The 22,891-nt window shown below is 41.6% G+C and overlaps 1 protein-coding gene across 1 annotated transcript in view; it reads right to left on the bottom strand.

Annotated features, from left to right (window-relative positions):
- LOC122687354 (transmembrane protein 45A-like) overlaps nt 1-21,807 on the bottom strand; it is a 96,829-nt gene extending 75,022 nt beyond the window's left edge. The window contains exon 1 of the mRNA XM_043892788.1: nt 21,490-21,807. The gene's annotated coding sequence lies outside the window, so the exon portion shown is untranslated. The remainder of the gene's footprint in view (nt 1-21,489) is intronic.
- Nucleotides 21,808-22,891: the final 1,084 nt, after the last annotated feature.

The following is a 22,891-nucleotide window of genomic DNA, read 5'->3' as shown; positions in this document are numbered from 1 at the left end:
ACCCAAACAAAAGCTTCATGGATACAGGATTATTTTATTCTATTATTCTTTTCTTCTTAATCTCTGACTCTGGAACTGTGCTTGGCATATAATAACATAAGTGTTAGATGTCAATGTGAATGAAAAGTTCTTGCTCTTTTACACTAAAGATTACTATAGAAATGGTGAACTAATTTTTGACTTGGTCAAACCAATTCTCCCTTCATCGTCATTCATCATCCTTGGTCTGAGTAGCACCTTGGACTTGAGGCAGAAGGGTTAAGGAATAAGAAACAAAACCAAGCCTTGTTTTAAAGCCTTAAAACAAAGCCTTCATGTCTTAGTTCATGCTGAAAATTTGCCAACAGAATAAAAAAATCAATAGACCACAACCTGACAAGTTTCTGTCTGTTTTACAGCCATACACACATCCAGTCGTTGCACACCAAAAGCAACTAGTAGGAAAACACAATATTAAAACTTACTACACTTTTACCTTTGCCCACACTGCCCACAGCTCATGAGTACTGAAGATGTGCTGTTCAGTAGCTGACAATCCTGGCAGATGCTGCTCTAATGCTCGAGAAAGACAAGCATCTTTCACCAGCACCAGCCTTGGAACAGCTCCAGAGAAATCCTTTTTCTTCCTCCCACTCACACATTTCTCCCTGGGCATGGCATACATTGCCAGTGGCCTCCACCTCCACCCAACCTACAGACACCTGGCCCATAACACCCTGTAATTAATGTCATCAGACGAGCCAGACCGAGTGTCACTCCACTTCGCACGCTCTCTGCTCAGCAGAAGACACTGTCCTGCAATCAGGGAGGCACGCCCCGGCCACGGTCAGCAGGTCCTTCCCCAGGTCCCGAGAAGGACTGACAGCCTTTCATGCCCACTCTCACCAAGGCTGCCTCCTGACTAATCATTTCTATGAAACTGCTCAGTCGTCCAGCTTAGGTGGCCAGTGTGTAAGCACAGGAAAAGTGGAGGCTTCCACGCAGACAAGGCCCACCCATGACCCTGCTTCTCTCTCCTGGGCCAGTCCACCAAGCCAGGCTACTCACACCCATTCCACCCAAGGGGAACAGATGGAAGCCACAGAGTACACCCCTCACCTGTGCACAGCCTATGAAGATTAAGAAAACTCAGGAAAGAATATTCACAATCATTGCTGCTGGTTTTGGTATTTGGACCCAGTAGCCAATAAGAATATTTCTTAGATCTTGATTAAAAAATAAGCCATTTATGTGTAAAATGCACCCATTAAATTGAGGTTGTGCTATCTAAGAACCATAAAACAAAGTAAACCAAGGAGATGTAGAAAATCCTTCTTTTCCAAGTACGGAAGTACCACATGTTGCCCAGACCTGAATCATTATTTTAATTAGAGGTTCTAAGTCAGTATGGAAATGCTTTTAGAAAGGGAAAAGAGATTCTGAGAATCTCCTCTTAAAGGAGGTTAAATATGCCATCAATTAAGATAAAAGAATGGGTAGCAGTTTCATTAGGTGTTTATCTGGATACATAAACTTGGAGGAAGGTGATCAAACAGGTTCTTGATTTTATTTTCTCCCTCTTGTAACACCTGAGTGACCCTGGAAGAATGAGGCAAAAACAGCTAATACATTTGTATGGCCAAGAACAAAATGAAAATGTGGGGCCCCTTGGTTATAAATTGTTGGGATGTTCACAACAGGGACAGCAGAGCATTAAACCAAGGATGAAGCTCTCTCGTCTACAACTGGACCCTGTACAACTGTACACACTGCACAACCATGAAGCTGGCTCTGAAGATAAAGAACTTCTCTTCTGGTTGTTGAGCAACCTGCATGGCAACTACAGTGGAAAGAGATGTTCTGGGCATCATCCAACCTAGGCAGAGTGCCTGGAAAGCTCCATGTCCCTATGAAGCGTCACTCCACGCTGGTATCACTTGGAGAGAAGAGTAACTCCTGCCATCTGACAAAATCCTGGACTGGACTCACAAACATGGCTGTTTCCTTAGAGACTCAAAAGCTTTCTTCTCCTGAGACTAAACAGACATTTCCCCAAAGAAGATATACAACAGCCAATAGGCACAGGAAACCATACTCAACTATTAGATACTCAATTATTAGAGAAACACCAATCAAAACTACAATGAAGTGCCACCTGACACTGGTCAGGATATCCATCATTTAAAGTCTATAAAATAACAAATGCTATAGAGGATGTGGAGAAAAGGGAACTCTCCTACACTGTCAATGGGAATATAAATTGGTGCGGCCACTATGGATAATAGTATGAAGGCTACTTAAAAATCTAAAAACAAGTTACCATATGATCCTGCAATCCCACTCGTGGGCAATATCCAGAGAAAACTATAATTCAAAAGGACACATGCACCCCAATGTTCATAGCAGCATCATTTATAATAGGTAGGACATGGAAACAACTTAAATATCCATCAACAAATGAATGGATAAAGATGTGTTATATATACATCACGGAATACTAGTGTAGTGTTAAGTCAATCATTCATATCCAACTCTTTGCAACCCAGGGATCTTCCCAACCCAGGGACCAAACCTGGGTCTCCTGCGTTGCAAGAAGATTTTTTACCACCTGAACCACCAGGGAAGCCCCAGGTGGAATACTACTACTCAGACATAGAAAAGAATGAAATAATGCCATCTGCAGCACATGGGTGCACATAGAGACTACCATACTAAATGATACAAGCCACAAAGAGGAAGACAAGTACCATATGGTATTATTTATTGTAGAATCTAAAATATGACACAAACGAACTTCTTTACAAAACAGAAAGAGACTCACAGACATAGAAAACAAACTTATGGTTACCAAAAGGGAAAGGGAAGGGAGAGATAAATTAGGAATTTGGGATTAGCAGATACAAAGTATTATATACTAATATAAAACAAACAAGGTCCTACTGTAGAGGTGTGTGTGTGTGCTATACACTAGAAACTAACACAACATTATAAATCAACTATACTTCAATTTTTAAAAAGGCTTTCTCCCCCAGTAATTGGTATTTACTTATTTAAAATTGACTGGGCCCCAATTAACCTAATCAACTGGATTGATCTGAAAAGAGCAATCTTTCAGGGTGGGCCCAGTAAGAGATTTGAGTGCCTGCAGGCAGAAGATTTCCTATAATTTTGGTTAAAGAAGAGATCTCTTTACCCTAACAAGTTGGAAGAGGTTTCTTTGGTCATCCGCCATTGGAAATGGTTAGATTTTATAAGAATTAGTTACCAAAAAAATATGACTCAACTGTATGGCTGTTGTCGTTGTTTAGTTGCGAAATCACATCTGACTCTTTTGCAACCCCACCAACTGTAGCCTGACGGGCTCCTCTGTCCGTGGGATTTCCCAGGCAAGAATTCTGGAGTGGGTTGCCATTTCCTTCTCCAGGGAGATCTTCCTGACCCAGGGATTGAACTACATTGCAGGTGAATTCTTTACTACTGAGCCACCTGGGAAGCCCAACCACATGCCTAAGGGAAGTAAATTAGTCTTCAAGAAGATTTCTGACAAATATTTTAGATTGGCTCAGTTGTTTCTTTCTTCTCTTTCTGCGTTTTTGCTAACTCTCCTTCTTCATGTTGTTCAGGCTCTCAGTTGGAAAAACCAGCAGGCCCTCCCTTTTCCATCCACCATCACTACCCTCAATCAATATTCACTCATCCTGTGACCAAACGGCCCCTCTAATACACTGATTTCAGAAACTTGGTTAATGAGGAGATGGACTAGAGGTGGGGGTGAGCCTAACAGAAGGCCAGTGGAGAAGCTCATTTAAACCAGAGTCTTTCTGCAAAGGATACCACTGCTTTCTCCAATCACTAGTCTAATGGTTCTTTCTATGAGAGTAAGGTGCTCAGTGATGTAAACTAATTTGCTAATCATTTCTCCAATGACTTAAAACACCAAAAAATATTCATTCACCTTTATTCTTACTCAAAATAGTTTCAGAATTGCCCCTGATGAATTGCTTCTCAAAGCATACCCACCGGAAAAAGAGAAAAAGATGAGTTTTGGTTTGAGGATGATAAAGAAGAAGATACTTCTCAATATCATTTGTTAAGTAAAACATGGAAAAATAAAGCGATGATGTGACCCAAAAAATGAAGGAGAGATGATATTCTTGCAGATTTTCCTGAAATTGTGCTTTTCAGGCCTAAGTTCCCTCATTAACAATACTCCATCCCCAAGTCTGGCCATGCACTTTGTGATCCAGCAGTATCGATGAAGGGTGTGCACCAAAAGAAAATTCAGAGGCTTCACTGTGCTCAGTGTGAGAGTCAACACTGTTTCCATAAAACACAGAACCACTGTGCTCTAAGTACAGGAGCAGGAGTTTAACACAACAACCCCAGTCTTTTCTTTTCAGAAGAACTAATTTCATCCCAGTGTCAGGACACCTCAAAATCCAAACATCCACTCAGTTGACCTTTCTCTGTTTTTAACTTTTCAAAAATATCTTTCAAGACAGAAAACAATTCGGTCCTCTTAATTTATAAAAAAAAAAAAAATATATATATATATATATATATATATATATATATATATATATATATATATGTTGAATTCAGACCTAGAGACACATACAGACAGAAAGTGAGAGGATGGAAACAGATATTCCATACAAATGGAAATCAAAAGAAAGTCAGAGTGACAATTTTCATATCAGACAAAATAGACCTTAAAATAAAGAATATTATAAGAGATAAAGAAAGACACTACATAATGATCAAGGGATCAATCCAAGAAGAAGACATAACAGTTGCCAATATTTATGCACCCAACATAGGAGCACATCAATACATAAGGCAAACAGTAATAGGCATAAAAAGGGAAATTGATAATAACACAATTATAGTAGGGAACTTTAACACCCCATTTACACCAAAAGACAGATCATCAAAACGGAAAATTAATAAGGAAACACAAGCCTTAAATAACGCATTAGATCATAGGGACCTAATTGATATCTTCAGGACATTCCAATCAGATGCAGAATACACTTCCTTCTCAAGTGCACACGGAACATTCTTCAGGATAGATCACATTTTGGGTCACAAATCAAGCCTCAGTAAATTTAAGAATAATTGAAATCATATCAAGCATCTTTTCTAACCACACACTATGAGACTAGATATGAATTACAAGCGATTAAACAATACATTTCTAAATAGCAAACAGATTACTGAAGAAATAAAAAGGGAAATAAACAAATTCCTAGAACTGACAACAAAAATGTGATGACCCAAAACCTATAGGATGCAGCAAAAGCAGTTCTAAGAGGGAAGTTTAGAGCAATACATTCCAACCTCAAGAAACAAGAAAAACAACAAATAGACAACCTAACTTTACACTTAAAATAACCGGAAAAAGAAGAACAAAAATAACCCCAAAGTTGTAGAAGGAAAGATAGCTCAAAGATCAGAGCAGAAAGAAATGAAAAAGAAATAAAGGAATCAATAGTAAAGATTAATAAAACTAAAAGCTGGTTCTTTGAGAATATAAACAAAATTGACAAACCATTAGCCAGACTTATCAAGAAAAAAAGGGAGAAGAATTAAATCAACAAAATTAGGAATGAAAAAGGAAAGGTTACAACAGACAACACAAAGGATCATAAGAGACTACTATGAGCAACCATATGCCAATAAAATGTACAATCTGCAAGAAATGGACAGATTCTTAGAAATGTTTAATCTTCTGAGACTGAACCAGAAAGAAATAGAAACTATGAACAAACCAATTGCAAGAACTGAAATCCAAACTGCTATCAAAAATCTCCCCAAAACACAAAAGCCCAGGCCAGATGGCTTCACAGGTGAATTCTATCAAACATTTAGAGAAGAGTTAATCCCTATCCTTCTGGAACTCTTTCCAAAAATTCCAGAGGAAGTAACACTTCCAAATTCGTTCTACAGAGCCACCATCACCCTGATACCAAAACCAGACAATGACATCACACACAAAAAAAAATTGCAGGCCAATATCACTGATGAACACAGATGTAAAAATCCTCAACAAAATCCTAGCAAAGGAAATTCAACAATACATTAAAAAGATAATGATCAAGTCAGGTTTATCCCCAGGGATGCAAGGATTTTTCAATATACACAAATCAATCAATGTGATACTCTATATTAACAAATTAAAAGATGAAAACTATGTTGATAATCTCAAGAGATGCAGAAAAAGCTTTCGCCATAATTCATCACCCATTTGTGATAAAAGCTCTTCAAAAAATGGGCATAGAAGGAACCTACCTGTACATAATAAAGGCAATATACAACAAACCCACAGCAAACATTATTCTCCACAGTGAAAAACTGAAAGCATTCCTTCTAAGATCAAGAACTAGACAAGAGTGCCCACTCTCACCACTATTATTCAACACAGTTTTGGAAGTCCTAGCTATGGGAATCAGAGAAGAAAAAGAAATAAAAAAGGAACCCAGACTAGAAAAGAAGAAGTAAAATTCTCACTGCTTGCAGATGACATGATACTATACATAGAAAACCCTAAAGATATTATCACAAAATTACTAGAGTTAATCAGTGAATTCAGTAAAGTTGCAGGATATAAAATCAATACATAGAAATCATTTGCATTACTATATACTAGAAAGAGAAATTAAGTAATCAATCCCATTTACCATCACAACAAAAAGAATAAAATACCAAGGAATAAACCTATCTAAGGAGACAAAAGAGCTATATACAGAAAACTGTAAGGCACTGATGAAAGCAATCAAGGATGGCATAAACAGATGGAGAGATATTCTATGCTCTGAGATTGGAAGAATCAATACTGTGAAAATAACTATACTACCAAATGTAATCTACAGATTCAGTGTAATCCCCATCAAGTTACCAATGGCATTTTTCAAAGAACTAGAACAAAAAATTCACAATGGGTATAGAAACACAAAAGACCCTAAATAGCAAAGCAATCTTGAGAAAAAAAGAATGCAGCTGGAGGAATCAACCTCCCCAAATTCAGACAATACTACAAAGCTACAGTCATCAAGACAGTATGGTACTGGCACAAAATCAGAAATACAGACCAATGGAACAAGATAAAAAGCCCAGAGATAAACCCACACACCTATGGGCACCTTATCTTTGACAAAGGAGGCAAGAATTTGAATGGGGAAAAGAATCATTTCAATAAATGGTGCTAGAAGAATTGGAAAGCTATGTATAAAAGAATGAAACTAGAATATTTCCTAGCACCATACACAAAGATAAACTCTAAATGGATTAAAGACCTAAATGTAAGACCAGAAACTATAAAACTCTTAGAGGAAAACATAGACAGAATACTGTATGACATAAATCACAGCAAGATTCTCTACGACCCACCTCCCAGAGTAATGGAAATAAAAACAAATATAAACAAGTGGGACTTAATTAAACTTAAACATTTTTGCACAGCAAAGGAAACTATAAACAGGTAGAAAGACAACCCTCAGAATGGGAGAAAATAATAGTAAATGAAACAACTGACAAAGGGTTAATTTCCAAAACATACAAGCAGCTCATAAAACTCAATACCAGAAAAACAAATAACCCAATCAGAAAGTGGGCAAAAAACCTAAACAGACATTTCCCCAAGGAAGACATACAGATGGCTAAAAAACATATGAAAAGATGCTCAACATCACTTATTAGTAGAGAAATGCAAATCAAAACTACAATAAGATATCACCTCATACTGGTCAGAATGACCATCATCAAAAAATCCATAAACAATAAATGCTGGAGAGAATGCAGAGAAAAGGAAACCCTCTTGCACTATTGGTGGGAATGTAAATTGATTACAGCTACTACGGAAGACAGTATGGAGATTCCTCAAAAAACTGGGAGTAGAACTACCATAGGACCCAATAATTCCACTATTAGAATACTGGAGTGGGTTGCCATTTCCTCCTCCGGGGGATCTTTCCAACCCAGGGATCCAACCTATGCCTCCAGCAGATCCTGCACTGCAGGCAGATTCTTTACCACTGAGCCACCTGGGAAGCCCTAGGCATATACCCTGAGGAAACCAAAATTGAAAAACGCACATGTATTCCAGTGTTCATTGCAACACTATATACAATAGTTAGGACATGGAAGCAACCTAGATGTCCATCGACAGATGCACAGATAAACAAACTGTGATATATATACATACAATGGAATGTCAGTCAACTAGAAAAAGGAACACATCTCAGTCAGTTCTAATGAGGTGGATGAACCTAGAGCCTATTATACAGAGTGAAGTAAGTCATAAAGAGAAAAACAAATGTTGCATATTAAAGCATATATGTGGAATCTAGAAAGATGGTAGCAAGGAACCTATTTGCAGGGCAGCAATGGAGATGCAGACATAAAGAGACTCAGGAACACAGGCGGAGGGTAGAGAGGAAGGAGAAGGTGGGATGAAGGGAGAGAGTAACATGGAAGCATATACACTACCACATGTAAAATAGATACCTAATGGGAATTTGCTCTATACTCAAGGAACTCAGACTGGGGCGCTGTAACAACCTAGAGGGGTGGAAAGGGGTCGGAGGGGGGAGGGAGGTTCAAGAGAAAGCGGACATAGTGTATACCTATGGCTGGCTCATCTTGATATACAGCAGAGGCCAACACAATATTGTGAAGCAACTATCCTTCAATTAAAAATAAATAAATTTATTTTTTTAAAATCTTGAAGAAGGACTTCTAGAGTGGCATGAAAATTTGATTTCCAACCCCCAAAATAATATTCACAGAAAAGAGGAGGGGAAGAATCCCACCTTCAGTTCAGTTCAGTCGCTCAGTCGTGTCCGACTCTTAGCGACCCCATGAATCACAGCATGCCAGGCCTCCCTGTCCATCACAAACTCCTGGAGTTTACCCAAACTCATGTCCATCGAGTCGGTGATGCCATCCAGCCATCTCATCCTCTGTCGTCCCCTTCTCCTCCTGCCCCCAATCCCTCCCAGAATCAGGGTCTTTTCCAATGAGTCAACTCTCCGCATGAGGTGGCCAAAGTATTGGAGTTTCAGCTTCAGCATCAGTCCTTCCAATGAACACCCAGGACTGATCTCCTTTAGGATGGACTAGTTGGATCTCCTTGCAGTCCAAGGGACTCTCCAGAGTCTTCTCCAACACCACAGTTCAGCAGCATCAATTTTTCAGTGCTCAGCTTTCTTCACAGTCCAACTCTCACATCCATACATGACCACTGGAAAAACCACAGCCTTGACCAGACGAACCTTTGTTGGCAAAGTAATGTCTCTGCTTTTTAATATGCTGTCTAGGTTGGTCATAACTTTCCTTCCAAGGAGTAAGCGTCTTTTAATTTCATGGCTACAATCACCATCTGCAGTGATTTTGGAGCCCACCTTAGCCTCTCCTGAATCCTGTGCAGTTTCTGGGTAAATGAAGTCCTGGAGAAAGCTCCCAACAGAAGGGCAAGTGTGGGTTTTGGCAGAAGAGCATGAGAGTAGAGGGCAGAGATGAAAGTGGGAGATGGAAGGACTGAAATGGAAGCAACTCAAAGGCTCCTGCCTGCTTCAAGGGTTTCCCATTGTCAAGCAGATCCTCATCTCAGGGAAAAATAAACTCCCATCTGAGAGACAATCAGAATGTAACTGCTTATCAGGGCACAGTACTTTGACCCACTCACTCTACCCTTTCTTACTCATTATCACTCAAGCAGAAATAAATAAAAATAATGCCAAAAGCAGAAAAAGTAAGGACCTAACAGAAGCAGAAGAGATTAAGAAGAGGTGGCAAGAATACACAGAAGAATTGTACAAAAAAAGGTCTTTATGACCTGGATAACCACGATGGTGTAGTCACTCAGCTAGAGCTGGATATCCTGGACTGTGAAGTCAAGAGGGCCTTAGGAAGAATTGTTACTAAGAAAGCTAATAGAGGTGACTGATTCCAGCTGAGTTATTTCAAATCCTAAAAGGATGCTGTTAAAGTGCTGCACTCAATATGTCACAAATTTGGAAAACTCAGAAATGGCCATAGGACTGTAAAATGTCAGTTTTCATTCCAATCCCAAAGAAGGGCAATGCCAAAGAAAGCTCAAATACCATAGAATTGTGCTCATTTCACATGCTAGCAAGGTTATGCTCAAAATCCTTCAAGCCAAGCTTTAGCAGTACATGAACTGAGAGCTTCCAGATGTACAAGCTGGGTTTCAAAGAGGCAGAGGAATCAGATATCAAACTGCCAACATTCACTGGATCATGCAGAAAGCAAGGGAATTCCAGAAAAACATCTACTTCTGCTTCACTGAGTACACTAAAGCCTTTGACTGTGTGGACAACAACAAACTGAAGAAAATTCTTCAAGAGATGAGAGTACCAGACCACCTTTCCTGTCTCCTGAGAAACCTGTGTGCAGGTCAAGAAGCAACAGTTAGAACTAGACATGGAACAACAGACAGGTTCAAAACTGGGAAAGGAGTATATCAAGGCTGTATATTGTCACCCTGCATGTTTAACTTAAATGCAGAGTACATCATGTGAAATGCTGAGCTGGATAAATCACAAGCTGGAATCATGATTGCTGGGAGAAATATCAACAGTCTCAAAGATGCAGACGATATCAGTGTACCGGCAGAAAGCGAAGAGGAATTAAAGAGCTCCTTGATGAGGGTGAAAGAGGAGAGTGAAAAAGCTGGCTTCAAACTCAACATTAGAAAAACTAAGTAGCTGCTAATGTGAAAGGTTGCATATTATGCAAATTAAGAACAACAGAGCACTTCCAGTTGTGTGGCTTTCATGGGCATCTTTCCTTCAAGCAATGCTTTAGAAATTCAGATGACATTCCTGTTGGAGGCCATCTTCAACACATGGCCTCTATTCACCATAGAGGCAAAAGAGAGGTGGTAGGGAAGGCTTAACTGGTTCAAACCAATCAGATGGCCCTATCTAAACACAAGACAAATAGAAAATACAGTTGTGTGATCTGAAAGAAAAAAAAAAAAACTAAGATCATGACATCTGGTCCCATTACTTCATGGCAAATAGAAGGGGGGAAAGTGGAAGCACTGGCAGATTTTCTTTTCTTTGTCTCCAAAATCAACACTGATGGTGACTGCAGCCGTACAATTAAAAGGCACTTGCTCCTTGGAAGGAAAGTTGTAACAAACCTAGACAGCATATTAAAAAGCAGAGACATCACTTTGCTGACAAAGGTCCTTATAGTCAAATTTATGGTTTTTCTAGTAGTCATGTATGGATGTTAGTCCTTAAAGAAGGCTGAGCACCAAAGAATTGATGCTTTCAAATTGAGGTGCTGGAGAAGACTCTTAGGAGTCCTTTAGACTGCAAGGAGATCAAGCTAGTAAAACCTAAAGAAAACCAACCCTGAATATTCATTGGAAGGTCTGATGCTGAAGCTGAAGCTCCAATACGTCGGCCACCTGATGTGAAGAGTCGACTCATTGGAAAAGACCATGATGCTGGGAAAGACTGAAGGCAGGAGAAGGGGGACCACAGAGGACGAGATGGTAAGATAGCATCACCGACTCAATGGACAGGAACCAAACTCAATGGACAGAAAACTCCAGGACAAAGTGGAGGACAGAGGAGCCTGGTGTGTTGCAGTCCATGGCGTCACAAAGAGTCTGAACAATAACAATATGCCAAAAAGCAAAACCAGTTACACCTACCACAATTAACAACCGTTGGACTGTGTCAAGCTCTTCTGTGCATTTCTCTCCAGAAACCACAATCTTTGTCCTTGACTACATCTTCCAAGGAGAAGGCAATGGCACCCAACTCCAGTACTCTTGCCTGGAAAATCCCATGGACAGAGGAGCCTGTTAGGCTTCAGTCCATGGGCTCGCTAAGAGTTGGACACGGCTGAGCGACTTCACTTTCACTTTTCACCTTCACGCACTGGAGAAGGAAATGGCAACCCACTCCAGTATTCTTGCCTGGAGAATCCCAGGGACAGGAACAGGCTGAAGGTCCCAGACATGTGCAGGAAGACAGGAGATGGTCCTAAGCTCATCAAGTGAAGACAGAAAGCCTCACCCATGCTCCCCTCATCTCTTTCACTGGAAAACACCAGAGAGGAATGGATCCTTCTCTAATCAGTGCTGACTGAAAGGAAATGAAAGTGATAGACTTTTTCTATCCACCATCTAACACTGCAGCTGCTGTTATTATTATCATTATTAAAAACTGCAAGGGAACTGTTTCTGCCACAAGAACCATCATAGAGACCATGAGAATACTGACCAGTATGCATACCTGTATTCCTGCTATAGTATACCCAATCCACAGTCCTGCCAACACTGGGAATAAAAATAAGGTTCTGGAAGACTTCTGATCAAGAGCCTCCTTTTCAGGTGAAAACATGATCTTAAGACCTCTGCTTTAAAAGACAAACTGACTTCCAATTTTTTCAAAGACTGACCCTTTAGTCCCAATCCTTCAAAGAAAGTAACATTTTCATCAAATGATAGTAGTGATATCTTGTCATTATCTTCAAGTAACAGCTTTCTTCCTTTCTTACAAATTGATCTGGGACACATCATTTTAAGAAACATACACTTTTCCACCATCCAAGAGACTTATAAGAAGAAAAGTCACCTATCTGCTCAGACAGAATGGGAGAGGATGGCAAGGTGCTTGGCACCAGCCAAACTGAAGAACACTTGTTTCTTCAAGTAGCAAAGCATTAAAGAAGAGATACCCAGAAGACAAGGTGTCAGACTGAACTTCCAGGCAGCGATGAATCAGCAAAACACACTTGGTGCTTGGTGAACAAATTAAAAATTATCTAATCTCAGAGGAGAAGAGACAGCCCAGGCTTGAAGTCTGGAGGTCAGTTATGGACCCCCAGAGCATTAAGCTCACGCATGACCCCAGAGTAATCTCTCTAACCCAACCTCAAACTGCGAGGAGCAAAGTCAAGGTCTGACTCTTCAGCTTCAGTCCTCACACAACACTGGTACACTCCTGTTGGATTTCAGAGGCTTCTGGTTTTAGTCCCTGGCTGAACTCGCCCCTCACACCTGTCAGCGGATCTTGGACTCCCTGGTTTGGCCCGTACTGCTTTCTAAGGTGTTTAATTCCAAGTCACCCACCAGCCTTAGAGAACCAGCCCCACGTCACCATCCATTCATTGCTCCCAGCTCCAATGCTTGGGGTAGATACAGGATGCACACTGACTGAGCTTACCTTCCCATAAGCCAGCGCGGAAGCTGGAGTTACCAAACACAGGAAACATAGTTGAAAAACAATAATAGACATGAAAGAGGAACTGCTATCTCAGAAGCCAAGATAAATATCAACCCAGACCATGGTTTGGCAGAGTAGGGCATGTTATGTACAAAATGTCATACTGAAGGACTCAACTGTTTGATTTCATAATGGTACAAAAATGAGTGTGGAAATACACCTCTAGGTCAGTCAAGGACAGTGTATTTCATTTTAAACGCAACTGCTTTACTATTTTGGGGTGCCAGACATTGTGAATTTTGCCTTTTTGGGCACCTGATACTTTTTCATATTTCTAGATATTCTTGAGGTCTGTTCTGGGATGAGTAGGTGACCTGGGAGCAGTCTGATCCTCTCAGGTATCACTTTTTAATGATCTGAGAGGCATGTCGGGAGCAGTGATCAGTGTAGGGCTAACTATTCCCCATTACTGAGGCCAGACCTTCCTGACTGTTCTGCCCAATACTCGTGAATTATGAGTTTTCCAATCTGGTTGGAGGGAACAAGCAATATTCCCAGGCTTCTGTGACTGCAGGGCACTGCTCTCCACCCTCTCCCTCATCTTTGCACCCCTCCCGCCACCCTCCAGCCTCCTGGAGTTGACTCACTTACTCTTGTGAACACGTGAGGGGCCTTCCCGCAAGTCTCCAGCGACCCCTCTCTGTGCAACTCTCTTGGTTCTGGAGCTCAGTCCTGTGAACTCTGGCCACCTTGGTTCCCTGGGCTCTCAGCACCACCTCCTCAACTCAAGGAGTACGAGTTCCACCTGGGGCTCAGCCTGGACCCTCTCCCAGGGGTCAGCTGGAGTGTTCACCTCTTTGTAATTTCCTGGAGATCATTGCCCTCCCATTGCCTGATGACCAGTGTTTCAAAACCCATATACTGCTTCATATATTTTATCTGATATTTTTTATTATTTCAGGATAAGAATAAATCTGGCCCTGTTACTCTATCTTGAGCAAAAACAGAACTTCTTTCAAGTCCAGTCAACTTAGCACTCAACACCAACATTATTACACAGAAAAGATACCACTTTAACCTGAGTTTTTCAAAATGAGGATCTTGAGCCACCGACCCAAGAATCTCCTTGAATGTTTGATAAAAGACACATTCGTACTTCACATCCTCAGATCTACTGAATATACTTTTTTTTTTTTTTTTTTGCCACTAAAGGGATTCCCAGGTGACTCAGTGATAAAGAATCCGCCTGCAAATGCAGAAGATGCAAGAGACACGGGTTCGATCCATGGGTTGGGAAGATCCCCTGGAGTAGGAAATGGCAACCCATTCCAATATTCTTGCTTGGAAAATTCCATAGACAGAGGAGCCTGGCGGGCTATAGTCCATGGGGTCACAAAGAGCTGGACATGACTGAGCATAAGCAGACACACACACACCAAAAAAATTGAGAATTGTTTTCATTACCATGCCAATTCATTAACAAAAGACAATAAAATCCTCTTCTGAGAGTTGGAAATCATTAGAATAGGTAATGGGTTTAAAAGGCAAGGAGAATACTGGAAGTCCAGCCTGAAATTGTATAACCTATGTCTCTCCATGGCCACACGAGCAATGTTGGAGCTGCTTCCTTCTCATTCATTGCAAGAGTAGTGCTCCATTTGGAAACTGGAAAGCAATGGTGAGGTGGGGAAAGACTCATGACCATCTCCACACAGACAGCCTCTGGACGGGAAGCGCCCAGGCCAAAGCCAAAGCTTTTCCCCAGAAGGTGTGTTTCCTCTCAACTCATTGAGTAACTGTCAAGCTCTCCACCAGTGAATTCTCATCAACAATATCAACAATCACACCATCAATCTTTTATTTTCTAATCTCAAGAGCAATTGGAATGACCCCTGTACCATCCTGACTCACACCAGCCCCATTTCTGGGGAAGGAAATAAACAGCCTAAAAGGCTTGTATAAGGTGTAAATACAATCTGGACATCATGAGGCCAAGTTTATCCGAGGAGAAGTAGGTTGCATTATTCGAGCAGTGTGTGAGTGTTAGTCACTCAGTCATGTCCAGCTCTTTGAGACCCCATAGACTGTACCCTGCCAGACTCCTCTGTCAATGGAAATCTCCAGGCAAAAATACTGGAGTGGGTTGCCATTCCCTTCTCCAAGGGATCTTCCCAACTCAAGGATCAACCCTTCATCTCCTAAATTGCAGGCAGATTCTTTACCATCTGAGCTACCAGGGAAGCCCTATTTGAGCAGAGTTGCTCACAGATCTTCTCTGGGACTTGGTATTGGCCATCTCGCTCATTTTGAAACTAGTGGCAAAGTTATTGCTACTGGAGAACATGAGAGAAGCACCAGTCCAAGCCTGAGCTTGTAGATGAAAGAACAAAACAAGTATCTCACACCTCAAATCACTATGCGTCCTCTACCTGAACCTACTTTTTATCCAAAGTCTGACTACATTTCATTAGCATTGGGAAAAGAGGGGGCAAGGTGGAGATGGGTGGATGAAGGTAGAGCCAGATTACCTTTCAGGCCATGGTGAATATCAAAAAGTGGCAACCAACAACAGGTGCTTCACTCCTGAGGATAATATGGCATGAGACATGAGAGACATGGCATAAAGCACTCAGACACTGCAAGGAGGTTATCCTGTGCTTAAATCCTGATTTCATCACTGTGTGACCTTGGAAGAGTTACTTAACTTCTCTGGGCCTCAGTTACCTCATCTCTAAAATAATAATAGCCTCTACCCCATAAGGCATCCATGAAGGTAAAACGAGAAGAACCCTGAGAAGAGCTGATACCTAATAAACAGTCACTCACTCAGCCATTAGTTGTTTGTGCATCTTTCTGTGAAGAAAGAGCTTTAAAGTGTGATCACGGTCATATAAACTCTCTCCTCCATAAAACACAACACAGTTCACGAAGCCCCATTACATACAGGACTTCGTGAATCCTCTCTTTTAGAAGTAGGGGGAGAAAGGCCTGATTTTCTGATGAGGGAAAGGAGGCTTGGTGTCCATATGGAGTTTTCCCACTTGCCCCAGGAGGATGACCTCATTCATCCTTACTGATTCCTTCTTCTGCTCCCCGCAGTGGAAACAACTTGTCGGAAAAGTCACACAAGCAACAAGGGAAAAACCAGACCACCCTGCGCTCCCACAGTCTGTCTTCCGGCCCTTGGCCCTTGGTGCATGCAGACTGAGGGCAGAGCAGGAGGAGGAGACGGAGGAGACGCGACACCAGAGATGGAGACGCCGCACTGGCCGCTCTCCTTCCTGCTGGCCTAAAGGTAAGGAGCTTCTAGGTCCCTGACCCCAGTACCCACCATTCTTTCTCAACAAAACCTTCTCTCTCCTCCTTACTACTCCCTATTCCTCAGGCCTTCGTCCTCAAGGTTCAGCTACCACATGATTTTGGTATGAGCATTTTTCACGACTTTTCCTTCTGCATTAACATTTTTTAATGTTTCATTATTTATTTAATACACAGTGTCCCTAAATCTGCCCTAAATGTGCTCCTTACTACATGCCTCTCTCTCTGCTGGCTTTTCCCCTCTTCCTGTAACGGCTGTTGACAATCATTAGTCTTAATTATTTCTGGCTTACAGAGAGAGAAAGCGAGATTCAAATTATTAGAGAACAACTCTCTGATCTAAAGGAAGACTTTATATTTGAGTCTTCAAATATAAAGGACACATCAAAAGAAAACAAGTTGTTAAAAAAATTTTTTTAAGTCCATAACTAGACATATCAAAATGAAATTCAGAACTTTATACTTTGTTCATTTAAAGTGTGAGGGTTAATACAGGGCTATCTGGAAATGAGGGATGTCATTTGAATTTTATGCGAGTAGTTGCTGTTTAGTTGCTATGTCGTGTCCTACTCTTTTCGGACCCCGTGGACTATAGCCCATCAGGCTTCTCTGCCCATGAGATTTTCAGGCAAGAATACTGGAGTGGGTTGCCATTTCCTTCTACAGGGGATCTTCCCCACCCAGGGATTGAACCCACATTTCCTGTGGCTTCTGCATTGGCAGGAGGATTCTTTACCACTAAGCCACAAGGGAAGTCCTCATGGGGTTAAAGCCTCAAGCCTAAAAATACCTTCACTAAATATTTAGAACAATATTTGACTAGATGTCTGGATACTGTGGCCCAGATGACACAAAAAATTAACTTTGCAGATGGAAATAACCCAAATGTCCATCAACATTTGTTTTGGATAAACAAAATGTGATATATACATAAAAAGAAAAATTATTAAGCTCTAAAAAGAAATCAAATTATGACACTGTAATCTGGGTGAACCTTGAAGACATACGCTAAGTGAAATAAGCCAGTCATAAAAAGATAAATATTGTATAGTTTCACTTATATGAGATACCTAGAGTAGTCAGATGCATGAGAAAGAATATAGAATGGTTGTTGCCAGAGGCTGAGAGGACAGGGGAAGGTAATAGAGAGTAATTGTTTAATGAGGACAGAGTTTCGATTTGATGAAAAAGTTCTGGAGATGCACAGTGGTGATGGTTGCACAAAAATGTGAATGTACTTGACGTCACTGAACTATACACTTAGAAATGGTTACAAAGTCAAATTTTATGTTATGCTTTTTACCACAGTAAAAAATGAACTGCTTGTATGTATAGGCTTTGGTATGATGCAGACACCATGCTAAATGTTTTCTACTGATTTTCTCATTTAGTGGCTTTGATATCCCATTTTATAGGTAATAAAACCTCCAAGACAAAGAGACTTGCTCAAGGTACACTAGTAAGAAGCAGGTATCAGGCTGAAACCCTCAGTCTGACTCCAAAGTCTGCGTGCTCAGTCAGTGTGCTAGACTGAAAAGAGTGACTACATTAAGTTAATAAGATAAAAAGAAAATTAAACTTTTTCAAGAAATATTTTAAATTGATTCACTATATTAAAAATTTCAAGACTGAATTCCCAAAATTCAAATCCAGACTGGGTATGACTAATAACAGGACACCTCAAATAGTCCTATGTTGACCTTCACCATGAGAAGTTCTTATACCAAAACCACAGTGTCTCTAGAAATAAGAAAAAAAAAAACAAGGATTCACAAGAAATAGGAATAGAAAGTGTACCTGGCATCTGCCCCATTCTTCCACAAGCCTTGGAACATTTCATTGTTTCTCTGTTTTTTAAAATAAAACTACTGTGGTTCTATTTATATTTTTTAATTATATTCATGTTTAGATCTACACCCATGAGTAGACTCTTGGAGAAGGACTGGAAGGATACAGACCAGACTACTAACAAAATTACCTCTGGAAAAACTAGTAGAAAAGGAAGTAGGCAGGTAGATAAAGGGGAGATCATTACTTTTGATGCTTGTATACTCTGTTTCAGTTTTTTACAGGCGACAATGATTCAGCTGATATTACTGAAAGTCTACCATAAGTCCAAGGTCTATGGAAGTTCTGTTCAATCAAGATGAAAAGACAGATGATGATTTGTAATGAGCTCCATCTAAAACACAAGTAAAACATCTCCAGAGGAGATGGCTGAATGGCATCTGCTGCAGTCCATGGGGTAGCAAAGAGTCAGACACAACTTAGCAACTGAACAACAACAACGAAACATCACCTGTCTGCATGTGTGACACATCCATTCACAAGACTCATGTTGATACTCTGGCCACTCCTGGGAAATTATACCAACTCCACTCCTCCAAATGGTCCCCCCACCTCCAGTGATCCTCCTTCCATGGACTTCTTGACTACCGTTGTTATAAGCAAAAAAAGCAGCTCTCATGTATTATACCCAAGGCAGCACAGACTAGTGGTTAAGGCTTGGGCTCTAGGGGGTGCAAGAAGAGTAAAAAGCATCATCCAAGGGAAGAGGGGCCTTAGAGATCTCTTTACAATTGATGGCACAGAGAAGGCCATAACGGCTCAAAGTCTTGCCCAAGGTCACGCAGGTGGTCCACGGCAGCATCAGGGCCAGACCTGGGTTCTCTCTGACACAGCTCAATGCTTCTCAAGGAAGAGACAGCAGAGATGTCCAAACTGACTCTCCACTGAGGTGAATACTACAGGTTTCATCTTCTTCAACAATTGTACATCATAAGGTTATAAATATTACCATGTGAACGCTCGACTCTCTTAGCAGCAAGAAAAGGGGCTTTCCAGCACACACTGTGTGTGTAGGGGGTTGGGGATGGTGCAACAATCACAACCATGTCAAAGACTTTAGAGTGCAGCCTGCATCTGAAACGTAGCCTGAGTAATAATCCAGGGTGCCAAACCACTTCAGCAGGGCTCCAAGACAGCCACCACAAGAGTGACTCCAAGAGTGGGGCCCAGACTCACTGGGCAGTCCTTCAAGGCCCTGAAGGGGGTGGGCTGGGGGGGTCACTGAAGCAGTGGAACAGATGGGGAGGGTGTACTGGGCAAGGGGTAGAAACGACTCCAGAGGTGGATCATTCCAGAGACACCTCCAACTATGCAACTGCCGCCAGTTCAGCTTGCCCCTTCCTACCAATCTTAGCTCCCAAGCCTCTCTTTCCCCACAGGCTCTCCCCACCACCCTCTCCTACCTCCCGCCTCCCTTTCCACCTTTCCATCTACTAACTTCTCATGAATTATCCCTATCACAACCCAATGTCCTCAGGATAGATTCACACTTTCTAGCCTCAATGCTTTTGTCCATGCTTTCCCTTGCTCCTAGAATGCCTGCCACCTTCTGTTCTAGGATCCCTTTCCCCTCAACCAAAGTTGTTTGTCAAAATCTTTCCCAGAAATGCCAACCCTCCTATAAAACCATCCTATAATAAGTTCTCTTTCCCAGAACCTTCTGGATCTTTCTAAGGTGCTTCATAAATTCTACCTCACTCTCCTCTCCAGACTCTCTCTCCCTTACAGCCATACACAAGGCCCCATCAACAACTGGTCTGCACTGAGTAAACCCTAGGTGCTAGTGCGGAGGTCAGAACGGTGGCTGGGAAAACAAGTGCAGCAGGGGAAGCTGAGGAGGGAGCCGGTGATAGGTAATATTATCTCCACATACAGAGGATGGAACTGAGGTAAGATGGGCTGAGTAACTTGCTCAAGATCAAACAGGAGGGCTTTGAATTGAACCAGGCCAGCTGGCTCTTTATACTGACCCCTGCAACGCTGTTCCTTCTAAACCTCCGGCCCTGAAAACCACTTCAACTCTGCCACTCACAGTGTGCAGCGCTTTTCTGAATCAAAAACACAGTTGCAACTAAGGCGTCTACTACCTTCTAAGTCAGAAATTAAAGATCAATTCTGGCCACACATGCCACAATAGTAAATAATATCTGATAAAGCCTCAAATCTAAAACATTGCTTAAACAGAGACAATTATAGATGCTTAAGATGCAATGAGCCTCAGGCCACTCACCCAGCTCAATATTTGCCAACATTTCCATTTCTAAATCCTGAAATAAATATCAGAATTATGTGGAAGCACAAAGATCTAACAACCACTCTGAATGTTATTTTGGTGTAATTACGGGATTAATACATAACATTGATGTTATTTACTGATGTGCATAGGGATGTACATAGTGGTCTGTACATTATTGATGCCCATAGTGGTCTGTACATAGTGGTCATTATATAACATTATTGATGTACACAGTGGATATACATTATTGATGTACATGGTGGTACACAGTGCGATTAATATATAACATTATTGGTGTACATAGTGAATGTACAACATGTCTAAACACACATGTTTAATGCTTTTTTTAATGATCAAGGAAGAATTTGTGCGTACCACTATGGGCAGGAGAATATAGAAAAGACACTGAACTTCATTCACATGTAAGTGAAACAGTAACTACCTATAACAATTCAGGATTTAAATAATTTATTATTAAACATCTTATTAAAGAAAGTAAAAGTTTCGTTAGTTGTGAATAACCCAGATAACTTTTCAATCCTCTACCAAAACAGGGTATAGGGGATGGATAAAAATACCGGCTCTACAAATATATACACTGTTCTCACAGAAAGAAAACAGAAAAATAAAGTTATCGATAGTTCAACTTTGAAGTTAGAAGAGGCTTTTAACAGGAAAACAGTTAAATTTCTGTTCCCAGGAAATTTTTTAAAATAGTATACAGATGACCCCAAAACTAAAGTGTAACCAAAGAAGTAAAGGAAACGAAGTCTGTGCAGTTTTGTGGCAGCAAGCGGTACTCTCTCCCGGATGAAGAGAGGGCTAGTGAGAACAGGAAAAGACGCAGGGTAGAGATCACAGAGCGATAAATAGGATATCCAACACGTATCCAAAACTTACCCAACTCGGTCTTACTCAATACTAGTTTTCCCACTTTGCCAGTTTTAAATCAGACAGCGGCTGGGCTTTTGTTGCTGTTTCTGTCCTTTGGATCACAGAGCTCCAAGAACGTTAAACAAGTAGGATGGGACCTGGCTCCCTCTCGCATTAGAGGGGAAAAGTTTTAAACTTGGATTCCAGGTTGCTTCATTGGGAAAATGAATAATAATAAGTGGCTGCAAGGAGAGAACGTGGGAGACGTGCTCAGCCGACGTCGGCCCGAGAAGGGGCCGTACATTCCCAGCGCAGCTGTCCAGATGTGGCTCATCTGATTCCCCCGTGGGGCAGGCGTCTAGGCGGCCGCCGCCAGCAGAAGCTCCAGCTCATTGGTCTCCGGGGCTCCTCGCTTGCCGCCTATTGGCGAGTTAGCCCGCCACTCCCGCGGGCCTCAAGCCCCGCCCCCCGCCCGCCGCGCTCGCTCGCTGCATCCTCGAGAAGAACCTGGAAGTGGAGTGCGGGTGGTGATGTGGCACTCGGCGGCCGCTGCGGGCCCGGGAGGGGCCCGGCCCGAGAGGGGTCTTCCGCACCAGGGCTAGTCCCGGCCCTGCTTCCTTTTACTCCCACCCTTTCAGGTGGTTAGGCTGGTTTCTTTAAACAGTGTGATTTCAACCCGTTCTTGGGATGAAATTATAGGCGCGCCCCGCGCTGACTTAAATGCCCAACATTTCCGAGTGGAAGGGACTGGGGCTCCGAAATGCCCACGCCCCCAAAGGGCCTCAAACCACGTCTCAGAAGTTCACTCTCCCCTCTTGATCCAGGGAGCAAAAAATGAAATTCAAGAGCCTTTTTCATGGGGACAGTATTCTTTTGTTGGAGGAAAAAAAGTTAATGAACCCTTCACTGTGAAGTCCTCATTAACTAGAGAAGTTGTTCTTTCTACAGAAAAGCCCAGGGTTGATTATGGGAGAGATTTGGAAGACTTGGTTAGTTTCAGCTGGGTGACGGTAGTTGTAGGAAAATGAGAAATGTTGTTTTGTTCTGAGAGAATTTAAACAGGACAGCAAAACGATGCTTTGATCCCGGGAAAGCTGTTGAAAGATTGATTAGTTGGGGGGAGTGTCTGCAAACCAATCACCGTTACAATTTGAGGATGTTGCCAGAAATGTGAGCTCATTGAAACAGTTAAGATGGCAAGAGCTACACTCATTGAACTACACACCATGAACTCTGCCAGGTCTTCACTAAATTGCTTTACCTGCATTATCATGTTTGATTCTTACAACCACCCTATGAAGTAGACGTTAAAGTTATCTCCACTTTCAGATGAGGCTACCAAGACACAGACCAGGCAGTCTATCGTAGCACACCACCAAGGTTTCCAACATGTGTTCACATCATGCGTACATAAAGTTTCAGGCCATTT

This window comes from Cervus elaphus, chromosome 31 (assembly GCF_910594005.1).
Source record: "Cervus elaphus chromosome 31, mCerEla1.1, whole genome shotgun sequence".
Classification (NCBI taxonomy): Eukaryota; Metazoa; Chordata; class Mammalia; order Artiodactyla; family Cervidae; genus Cervus; species Cervus elaphus.
Note: the sequence above shows the minus strand (reverse complement) of the source record. Positions and strands in the feature narration are given on the sequence as shown.